Source organism: Mus caroli, unplaced genomic scaffold, assembly GCF_978045245.1.
Source record: "Mus caroli unplaced genomic scaffold, Mus_caroli_1 scaffold_15, whole genome shotgun sequence".
Lineage (NCBI taxonomy): Eukaryota > Metazoa > Chordata > Mammalia > Rodentia > Muridae > Mus > Mus caroli.
In genome coordinates this window covers 92,621,368-92,630,588 of record NW_028227270.1, presented here as the reverse complement: position 1 = coordinate 92,630,588, position 9,221 = coordinate 92,621,368, and the positions used below count along the sequence as shown (strand labels likewise).

The window sequence follows — 9,221 nt, the reverse complement described above, 5'->3', positions numbered from 1 at the left end:
AAACTCTGAGCCACCTCTCCAGACCTGTATTCTAGTTTCTAATTCTGAAAACTATCTTAACAGCTCCAGTCACAATAGCAAGAGTCATATGCAGTTATATGTTCTGAATTAGTTCTTGCAAGAAATAAAACTTTTACTGGTTAAAAGCTGACTGCCAATATTAAGTAATTCTACATGGTGTAGCACTTCTACCTGTGTTTTCTTGATCCAAAACACAGACAGCTACATTTCAACTCAAAGACAGATTTTAGTATGGAAACTTAGATATAGGGATCAGGACCAACTATTGTTCTCCTTGAATGAAATTGTCAAATTCTGTATATTATTGTGAAGCCATGGGTGAGAATGTGAAGTCTTTAAATGTAGTCTGCCATTCTAAATCACATTAACTTCTAAACAAGACACAGAAACAAACATTTACATAAAAGGTCAAGGCTATAAACAAAACCCTCGGCTTTCCAATTCAAGTTTTAAGTCATATATGAGAGGGTTTGGAGAGAGAAGAGGAGAGGGAGAAATGCTACATTTATATTATAACTGAAGACCAACAACAGAAAAGGTGCACTTTCATTCCCTACCATGTAAGAGCAGCTGTCTGTAAATAATTTTTTAACTCAACAGCAAAACAAATACTACCCTGCCTCTAACCAACAGCATTATCAATAATAATCCCTTGTGTGTATGATGGTCTAACTTGTGTTTTCATTACTTTAGGATCTCATGAAGGCAATATATAATCAGTAAAAATCATACTTCCAACTTTGAATTCTACTGTTTATTGGGCTATATGACTTTGATGTTGTCTTGAGCAATGACAACAAACCATCCCCCCCCGCTGATACTTCTGCTGACCACCATCATCGCTAGGGTGAACCACACATACTCTCAGAGCACTGTGTGGATAAGTTATGATGCTAAGGAGGTTGGGTGGTTTAAAGTCATTTGTTTGTTTGTTTTGCCTTACATCATTTTTGTATGTATCAAAACATAGTTACACAGTAAACTGAGAAGTACCTGTAGAGCACCCAGTATACTACACACTAGTGATCGCTTAATGGAAGAAGTGTAGAAATATTCAGACATGATTGTGCAGGGTACATCCATATAGTCTTGAATTATCAAAAGTTGGAAAAAAATCAAGAGAGGGAGAAGAGAAGGAGGAAACAGTGCCTTTTGCAATGCTATATATAACATGTCCATGAGTTATCAAGAGAAGCACAGTAGTAATTAAACAGGACAACCTCAAAGGAGGAAAGGCTATCTTTCACTCATAAATTACACAGATCATTACTTCATTTCATTCCCGGTGTTGTGATTAAAATGTCCTGACAAAAAGCTTCATGAGCTGAGTTCAATCCCCCGGAACTGAAACCCACAGAATGGTCAAAGGAGAGAACCAGTTTCACAAAGCTGTGCTGTGAACTCCACGTGCGTTCATGCACAAATGCTCCACCCACCCACCTACCCATACCTACACACCCAGGACATGCACTCGCTCACTCACACCCACAACAATTATAACTTCAACCAGTGATGTGAGCATTCAAATTTGGTGTTGCAGATTTGAAACCACAGAGACATTTCTATAGGTTAGTGCTGGGATCATGGCTGCTTCTTCTGTTCCCATTTGACTCAAAGCCATGGTGTAAGTAACTGACAATTAAGAATCAAGAAGAGTCCTAGGCTCTGAATTAGCATCTTAGACAAGGAACTTCTAGAAATACACAGGAAACACCTCTTGGGGACAGATTATATAAGAGACAAAATCTGTCATCTAATTTTCAAGCAGATAAGATAATTTCCTCCTGATAGGGTTTCCCATAAGTGATTTCTGAGGCTCATGAAAACCCTTTGGCCACAGGTTCTTCTTGAGGTTGGCTCTGTTCTCAACATGTTCTTTCTCATTTGACAGTACAAGGAAACTAGGCTATTTAATGACGGTGCCAAGGGAACTTGTGGGAGTGTTACAAAGTGCAGAGCTCTCAAACTCGTCTGGTCCACTCTAAAAGCCAGGGACTGACTGCAGTGCCTCAAAAGCATCTTTACTGGTCAGGGCAAAATGATATTCTCTGTGTATGCCCTATTGTACCTCTGAAAGACTTCCCAAGATTTAAGTGACTTGAGTGGGAAGAAAATATATATATATATATATATATATACAACCTAAAACTCAAATAGAAAGATGAGCACCACCGATCTCATTTTGAAAATGGACAAATAGCTCTAAAAGTTAGACAAGCAATGGAGAGAGCCAAGATCCTAGTCCTCTGACCACCTAGGTGACTTCATCACCTCATGGTATTTTAAGGACATTAACAGTAGGACATGGCATAAACACTTAATACAAACTCATGACACACCGTTCTGGAGGGAAAGCAAACAGTGCACAGTTGGACTATATTTGTTAACTGGTTTCCTGGGTTTATCATGAACTCCATCAACACAGGGAAGAATAAATTCTAAGGGGTGAGGGACAGACTGGGTCATAGGTAGAATTTGTGTAAGGAAAGTACAAATGATCAGAGAAAGCCACACAGGTTTTACTATTTACTAAGCATTTGCCCTTCTAAGGACCTTTGAGCATTTCTCAAACTTTCAAAGGAAAACAAAAACAAAAAACAAAAACAACAAAAAAGTATTTTCCTCAGAGGGATAAAGTTTATTGTAATTGAGACTTTAGATGAGGGGAAAACTAACTAAACTGAGAAGTGCCTAGAATGTGCTCACAGTAAAGAAAGCATGTGGCCACTTTCAGAGTGGGCTCTGCACTGGGACAGTCTCTCCCAGAGAAACATGTGCCCCTGGGGGAGCGAGGTGGCCCTCTCTTCCAGGTTGGGAGGAGGCAGCCCAGCCTGGGAACTCCCCTGCAGCAGTGTGTTTTGGTTACACTTCCTATCAGCAAGCAGACAGGAAGCATCAGCTGACAAAGAGGCAAGCAGAGGCCAAGGCTACAGCAGACAGCACTTCTGAGGTCTGACTTTGAAAGAGCGGAAACCATGTGGGAATTACTTTACTATTCAACAAAAAGGCTTCAGGTGGCTTTACATTAAAGGAATACTGGCAGCCACAGCCTAGGCCTCTACACTCCCCACCCACCTTCTCTGAGGCTGCTCTTCTTTTCTGTTTAAATTTTACAAGCCCTGTGACAAGCAACGGAAATTCCCTAAATATAAATTAAGCATTGTGTGCTTCAAGATACTCTTGTTGGCACTCAGTCAGTAGTTTGGTATTAAAGTCTGTCAGATGGTTATTTGGGACGAATTTCACATGTGTGTGCAGTATGTGTATATACCCTACCCTTAATCATTTCATTCTTAATCTGTGTACAGACTCCCTACTATGTCCACCATCATAAACGGACACATCTCTGCTTCATCTCATGGGACTCCAGGCCTCCCAGACTACATCTCTGCAGAGATAGAAATGGTCACTCTTAGAACAGGCTGGATAATGGTTACATGAACCTTGGGACAGAATAACTGAGCTCACTTCCAGCTTCTCTGACTCAAAGAATCTGGGCCAGGAGGTCTTGGTCTTTCCACAACACACTGTTCACCAATCTGGCCACCCACCATGTGTTCCCACTGATGTAGTCTGAAAGGGAGGAGTAAGGAAGGGGAACTCTAACATAGGTGTTAGCTGAGAAGAGCTAGCTAGGACCTCACCATCTGAGGCCACTCACAGCCATGTTGCCCTCCACAGAAAAAGTGCAACACCATTAAGCATCTCCGATGAGGGCTCTCAATATGTCTGTGCGCATCCTCAGTGGCCCCAGGGATGTACAATGGCTTGAATTATGGATGTGAGCCATCACTCCTAGCTATGGGCCCCGTGCTAATCAATTTACTCATTGCCACGACAAAACATACAAAACCAGCCCTGTATAGAAAGAAGGGCTTATCTACATTCATAGTTTGAGCATATAGTCCGTGGTGGCAAGGATGGCATGGTGGTAGAAGCTTGAGGCAACTGGTCACATGGCACCCACCATGACATGCTTAGCTCATTTTCTCCTGTTTCCTCAACCCACGGGACGGTGCAGCCACATTCAGGTGGGTCTTCTAAGCTCTGTTCAACTTTTTACGAAGGAGCCTTGTAGACATAAATTGATTTCCACAGTGGGTCTAAATCACAAGTTGACAGCTGAGATTAGCCATTAAGATCCTGTCTTACACTCACACACACACACACACACACACACACACACACACACACACACACCATGAACCTACATCTGCTATACAGGCTTGCAGCCTGCTCAGTGCTTGTCTTTACTACTTAACACTGTGAGTTAACTGAGCAGGTACAGAACATCTCATTCTGCTATTTAAAAGAATGATAACATTCTGCTTATTTAAAAGAATGTTAACTGCCAAGGGTAGTGATACAGAGCTACAGTTCCAAAGGACTTGGGGTGATGGGGAGCAGGTGCCGAAGCAGGAGGATTGAATTGGCAGCTAGCCTAAGTGTAAGCAAGACCCTATCTCAAAAAGAAGAAAAAGGAGGAAGAGGAGGAGGAGGAGAACAACATTAGCTATGTTCTTTGGACACATCTCTTGTTTTCTACAACAAAATGAAGGGTGTTCAGTCTCTACTAAGCTTATTAGGACATGAAGACAAATGTCATTACTTGCCATTCAAAAGGGACTAAGAGACTTTTCTGCAACTGTCTACCCATTACAGTGAATAGAAATTTTCTCCCAGTAAGCAGTCTGGGTACAGAGAATCATGTTAATATGAATAAATCTCTCTCTACCTAGTACATGGAGAATGGCCAAAAGGTGCCTTTCTGAGTCTCCTTTTCCCAAGAAATAGTCTGAAAAAAAAATGTGTTGTCTTAGAGAGAAGCTGAGGTTTAAATGGGAGAGGAGGCAGAAGAGGAGCCTACTTTCTCTAGCTCCCAACTACTTTCCCCAACATTCCTTCTCTGGTCATTAACCCTGCCCTACACCCTGAACTCATAAATGGAGAACTCGGAGTGAAGGGAATTTCTTGGAAGGAGACTTGGGAGCCTTTTCTTCATGTTAGATATGGCTGTTTACTAGATATACTAAGAGACTTAAATAAAAAATTCATGCCAACGGTATTTGTAAAAGAGACCAGCTGTTCTTTATTTATTCCAACAGACAGGACTGAGTGTTACTATCCAAGCTCAGCGAGCTCCTCTGGCAACAACTGTGCTGCCTTGAACCATTTCAGAGACGAGTGCTAAAGAGAGTTTATCCTAAGAAACCGAAGCTGCATCCAAAAGTTGTCAAACCTGACCAAAATACATATATATCACCATAACACAGATCCCATTCCTAAATTGCTTTCCCCTGGTCTCCATGCCTGCATCGCCATCCACAATGGCTGATTCCATCTCAAGGATCACGTGCAGGAAGATGATACCAGTCTAGCAGTCTGCTGACACTAGGGTGATCATAGAGAATCCTAGAAAATCTCTGTCTACAGTCAGCTCATGTGGAAGGGCTTGATACACTGTTTTCATTTTTATTTTTTAATTAATACTGATGAGAGACTTTTGAACTATGAGGAAGCAGTGCTCAGGAAAACCGGTGTTTACTTCTTGAAAGGGATTAGTGCATGAGTAGCAGCTACAGAGATAACTAATGTTAGTGAGAGTTTCTGAAGCACTGGGTTTGGAGCCAATGGATTCAACATCTCATTTAAGCCTGCCAACCACTGTAATGAGCGAGTGCAGTGACTTCCTTCCAAAGATTTTCAGCATGGAAAAAGAGAGAGAGAAATAGGGACTTCACAATAGAAAAACATGACCATAGGGCTTCAGCTGGGTGATGATGGCTAACATCTAGAGTAACAGTATCAAGGTTAACAGTATGTGCATGAAGTAGATAAGATGCTGCTTCTAATATGAACTCAGAGGCAGTGACATCACATACACAAGACCTACAGAAACTCAAGGTAGACAAAATTCTAGCATGGAGGAGAGGAACTGCATACAAAGTGACCCTACCACCACCACCATCAAAAAGTGATTTGTAATGAAAGTTCCTTACAGAAGGGAAATCAGTTTTCTTCAGTAGAGTGACAATGCCTATATCAACCACACTTTCATGGCAGGCCCCATGCTCAGGGGTAGTAGCCAACACAAAACATTCTCCATGCTTTTGTTGATTTGGCTTGGTTTTAAGAGAGAGAAAGACTGTGAATTTGGTTGGCGAGGGTTATGGTGGAGGCCAGGGAGAAATTGAACGAGGGAAAAGTATAAACAAAATACATTGTATGAAGTTCTCAAAGAATAAATACAAACATCATTTAAAACAAAAAGAAAGAAAACAGTGTTTGCCTCCATACTCATCCTTGGGGGAATGTAGAGCCCAGTCTAATCAGGAGAAGAGTATCAGACAAATCCCCCAACAGGAACAGTCTGTGAAATACCTGCTGACCTCTCCTTAGAACCCCGGAGTTCATCCCCAACAAGGGAGGGTGAGATTCTTCACGGCTCAGCCCAAGGTGACAACAACTGCCATGTGCTACTCACGAGACTCCGGAACACATCCTGAAAACTAACGAAAGTAGAAAAATCAAAATAAAATGCAGATCTTAGCTAACAGGAGCAAGTTACTGTTGGTCCATGAGTCTCGAAAGCATTCATAGGAAGGAAACCCTGCTGAGAGCCAGACAGGTGCACACTGTGACTACTGTCACTCTCCTGCCAATCAGTACAAACATAGTCTAGAAATCCCTCTGAGCTTCATGTTTCCACCAACATCCTATAGATACAGCAAAAACAGATTAAATAACTTCCGTTTTGTTTCTCGAGGTAGGGCTTCACTGTGTTGCTCTGGCAGTCCTAGAGCACTCTTTGTAGACCACATTGTCCTTAAGCTCAAGGATCTGCCTGCCCCTGCCTCTGCATACTGAGTGCTGGGATTAAAGCCATGCAACATCATGGATAAATAACTTCTTAACTACATAAGCCAGATGTAGAACTTGATTCACATTAAAGAACCATGCAACAAGATGTGAGGTAATACCCTGATAAGATTTTTTATTCTGTTTTAATAAAATCTATTGTATGTCAGATGCATAAAGCTGAAAGGAATTGACCTGTTTTGTTCTCCCAATAATGATATATATTTTAGCCATGTTTTTAAGTACAGGGTTATAACATGACTCTCGAAATGTTTTATCTTTATTTTCAATATAGATGCCACTATCAAGGAAACATAGAAAGGATGTAGGAAGTGACTGGAGAAGACCCTTATATACCATTGATGAGAATGGAAATTAGTCTGACTACAATAGAAATCAGTATGGAAGACCTTAAAGAAACTAAAGTAAACACAGAATTATTACACGCCACAGTAATACACCTTCTAGGTATATAACTCAAGGACTCTACATGGACACAAGACAGAGACACATACAGTGCACATGGATGTTTTCTGTAACTACAGTCATAGAACCAAGTTATTTAAACAGCCTAGATTCTGCCAGCAAATGAATACATAATAAAAATGTATCTATATAGAATTGAGTTTTATTTATACAGAAAAATTAGAATGAATATTTGTTATTTGTAGGAAAATGAGTGGGATTGGAGATTTTTGTATTAGGTGAAATAAGCCCAACTCACAAAAACAACTACTACATGTCCTTCCCCCCCCTCCCCCGCCCCATCATGTGTAGTATCTAAGCTTAAAAAACAGACTTGAAAGTAGAAGGGTGCTACTGAGGGAAAGGAAAGGGGTTACTGGGAGGAAGAAGGGTGGGCAGAGAAGAAACCTAAGTATGAGGTGTTTGAAAGCATGAGAAACATGCATGGAGATTTCAAAATGAAATGTACTATTGTTACAAGTACTGCACACTATGAAAGATTAAATGCTTTCGGAAGTGATTTCTGAAGGACCATAATAAAGGGAGGGGGGAAGGGGCATGAGAAAATTTCAGTGGGTTGTGGGTTTACTAATGACCTCACATGATAATTACAAATACGACAGAAGTCTGTCGGGAGATGAAGCTCGGTTGGTAGAGTGATTGCCCAGCATGCAGTGATGTCCTGGTTAAATCCCCCAACACCGCATGAATTGAGAAGGGTGGGACATATGTGTATTCACAGTCTTCAGATGGAGAAGGCAAAAGATCAGCAGTTTAAGGTCATACTCAGTTATATAGGGAGTTCATGGCCAGCCCTCTCTCCTCTACACACACACACACACACACACACACACACACACACACACACTCTTCTGATACACAAACTGGATATTTTAATGCTAGGAACTTGGCCCACAATGTAACAGGAAAAGTGGGTTGTAAGTTTGCAGCCCTTCAGGAGGCAATGACTACACTGACATAAGGGAAATTAGAAACTGGACCTCTGGAGATCCTGAGCTATCTAAGACCAGTTATGGTTGCTGCAGAATCCTGAAGCATGCTAAGTGCACTCTAAAGTATACATTCCTACAGAGCTATCTACTGAGCCAGTTTTCCACCGTGGGAAGTGGCCTCTCTGGGGAAACTCCAGCCTCCTCCCAGGAAGGCTCAAGACATCCAAGATATATTCTGTGTTTCCTTGGCACTTGCCAAAATCAGACAGTAAGATTCAACAAATCGCTCTAAATACTGTACTTAATCCATTGTTCCACGGGAGACTATAGGGTGGAGGTAGTCCAGCAAGTTAGAAAGCAGGCTGCTTCTGTGTGTGATTAGATTAGTCTGCCCAAAGACACATTGTTCTACAGCCCGCTCTACTCCCAAGCTTTCTTTTTTAGATTTGAAGGGCAAGTGGTTGCTTGAATTAGTGTTTTTACCACTCCTGCCTCAAGAACAGCATAGACTCTTTTTCTCCCTGTTTATATTTCAGATTGTCCCAAGGCAATTACTTAATGGCACCATATCTGCCTTAACAGGAGAGGAGGACAGGAAAAGGCCACAGTGAAGACCAATTTTCCCATGAAATCACAGCAAGGCTGCAGGAGTTGGGGACGGGCTCACTCTCTGGATTCACTGGAGGATGGAAACAGACGGGGGGTGGGGGGTGGGGGGAGAGAATTTGGCAAACTCAGGCTGACCCAGAACAAATGCTTCTTTTCAAGAATTTTTGCTATTTTTATAACTGCACTCGTGAAAGAATGTCTTCATTTTGAAAACATGGTTGATTCTGACTAGAATTTTAAACTTTCAATCTCATGCAGCACATGAGGCTGTTAGGTTGAGAAGTCATTACGATGTTTCATTTCCAAGATCATTTA

At 41.5% G+C, this 9,221-nt stretch overlaps 1 long non-coding RNA gene across 1 annotated transcript in view; it reads right to left on the bottom strand.

Moving 5' to 3' along the window:
* Positions 1-6,458: 6,458 nt before the first annotated feature.
* The window catches only part of LOC147001035 (uncharacterized), a 164,463-nt gene continuing 161,700 nt past the window's right edge, over positions 6,459-9,221 (bottom strand). Inside the window, exon 6 of the long non-coding RNA XR_015045355.1 lies at positions 6,459-6,530. This is a non-coding gene — a long non-coding RNA (uncharacterized LOC147001035). The remainder of the gene's footprint in view (positions 6,531-9,221) is intronic.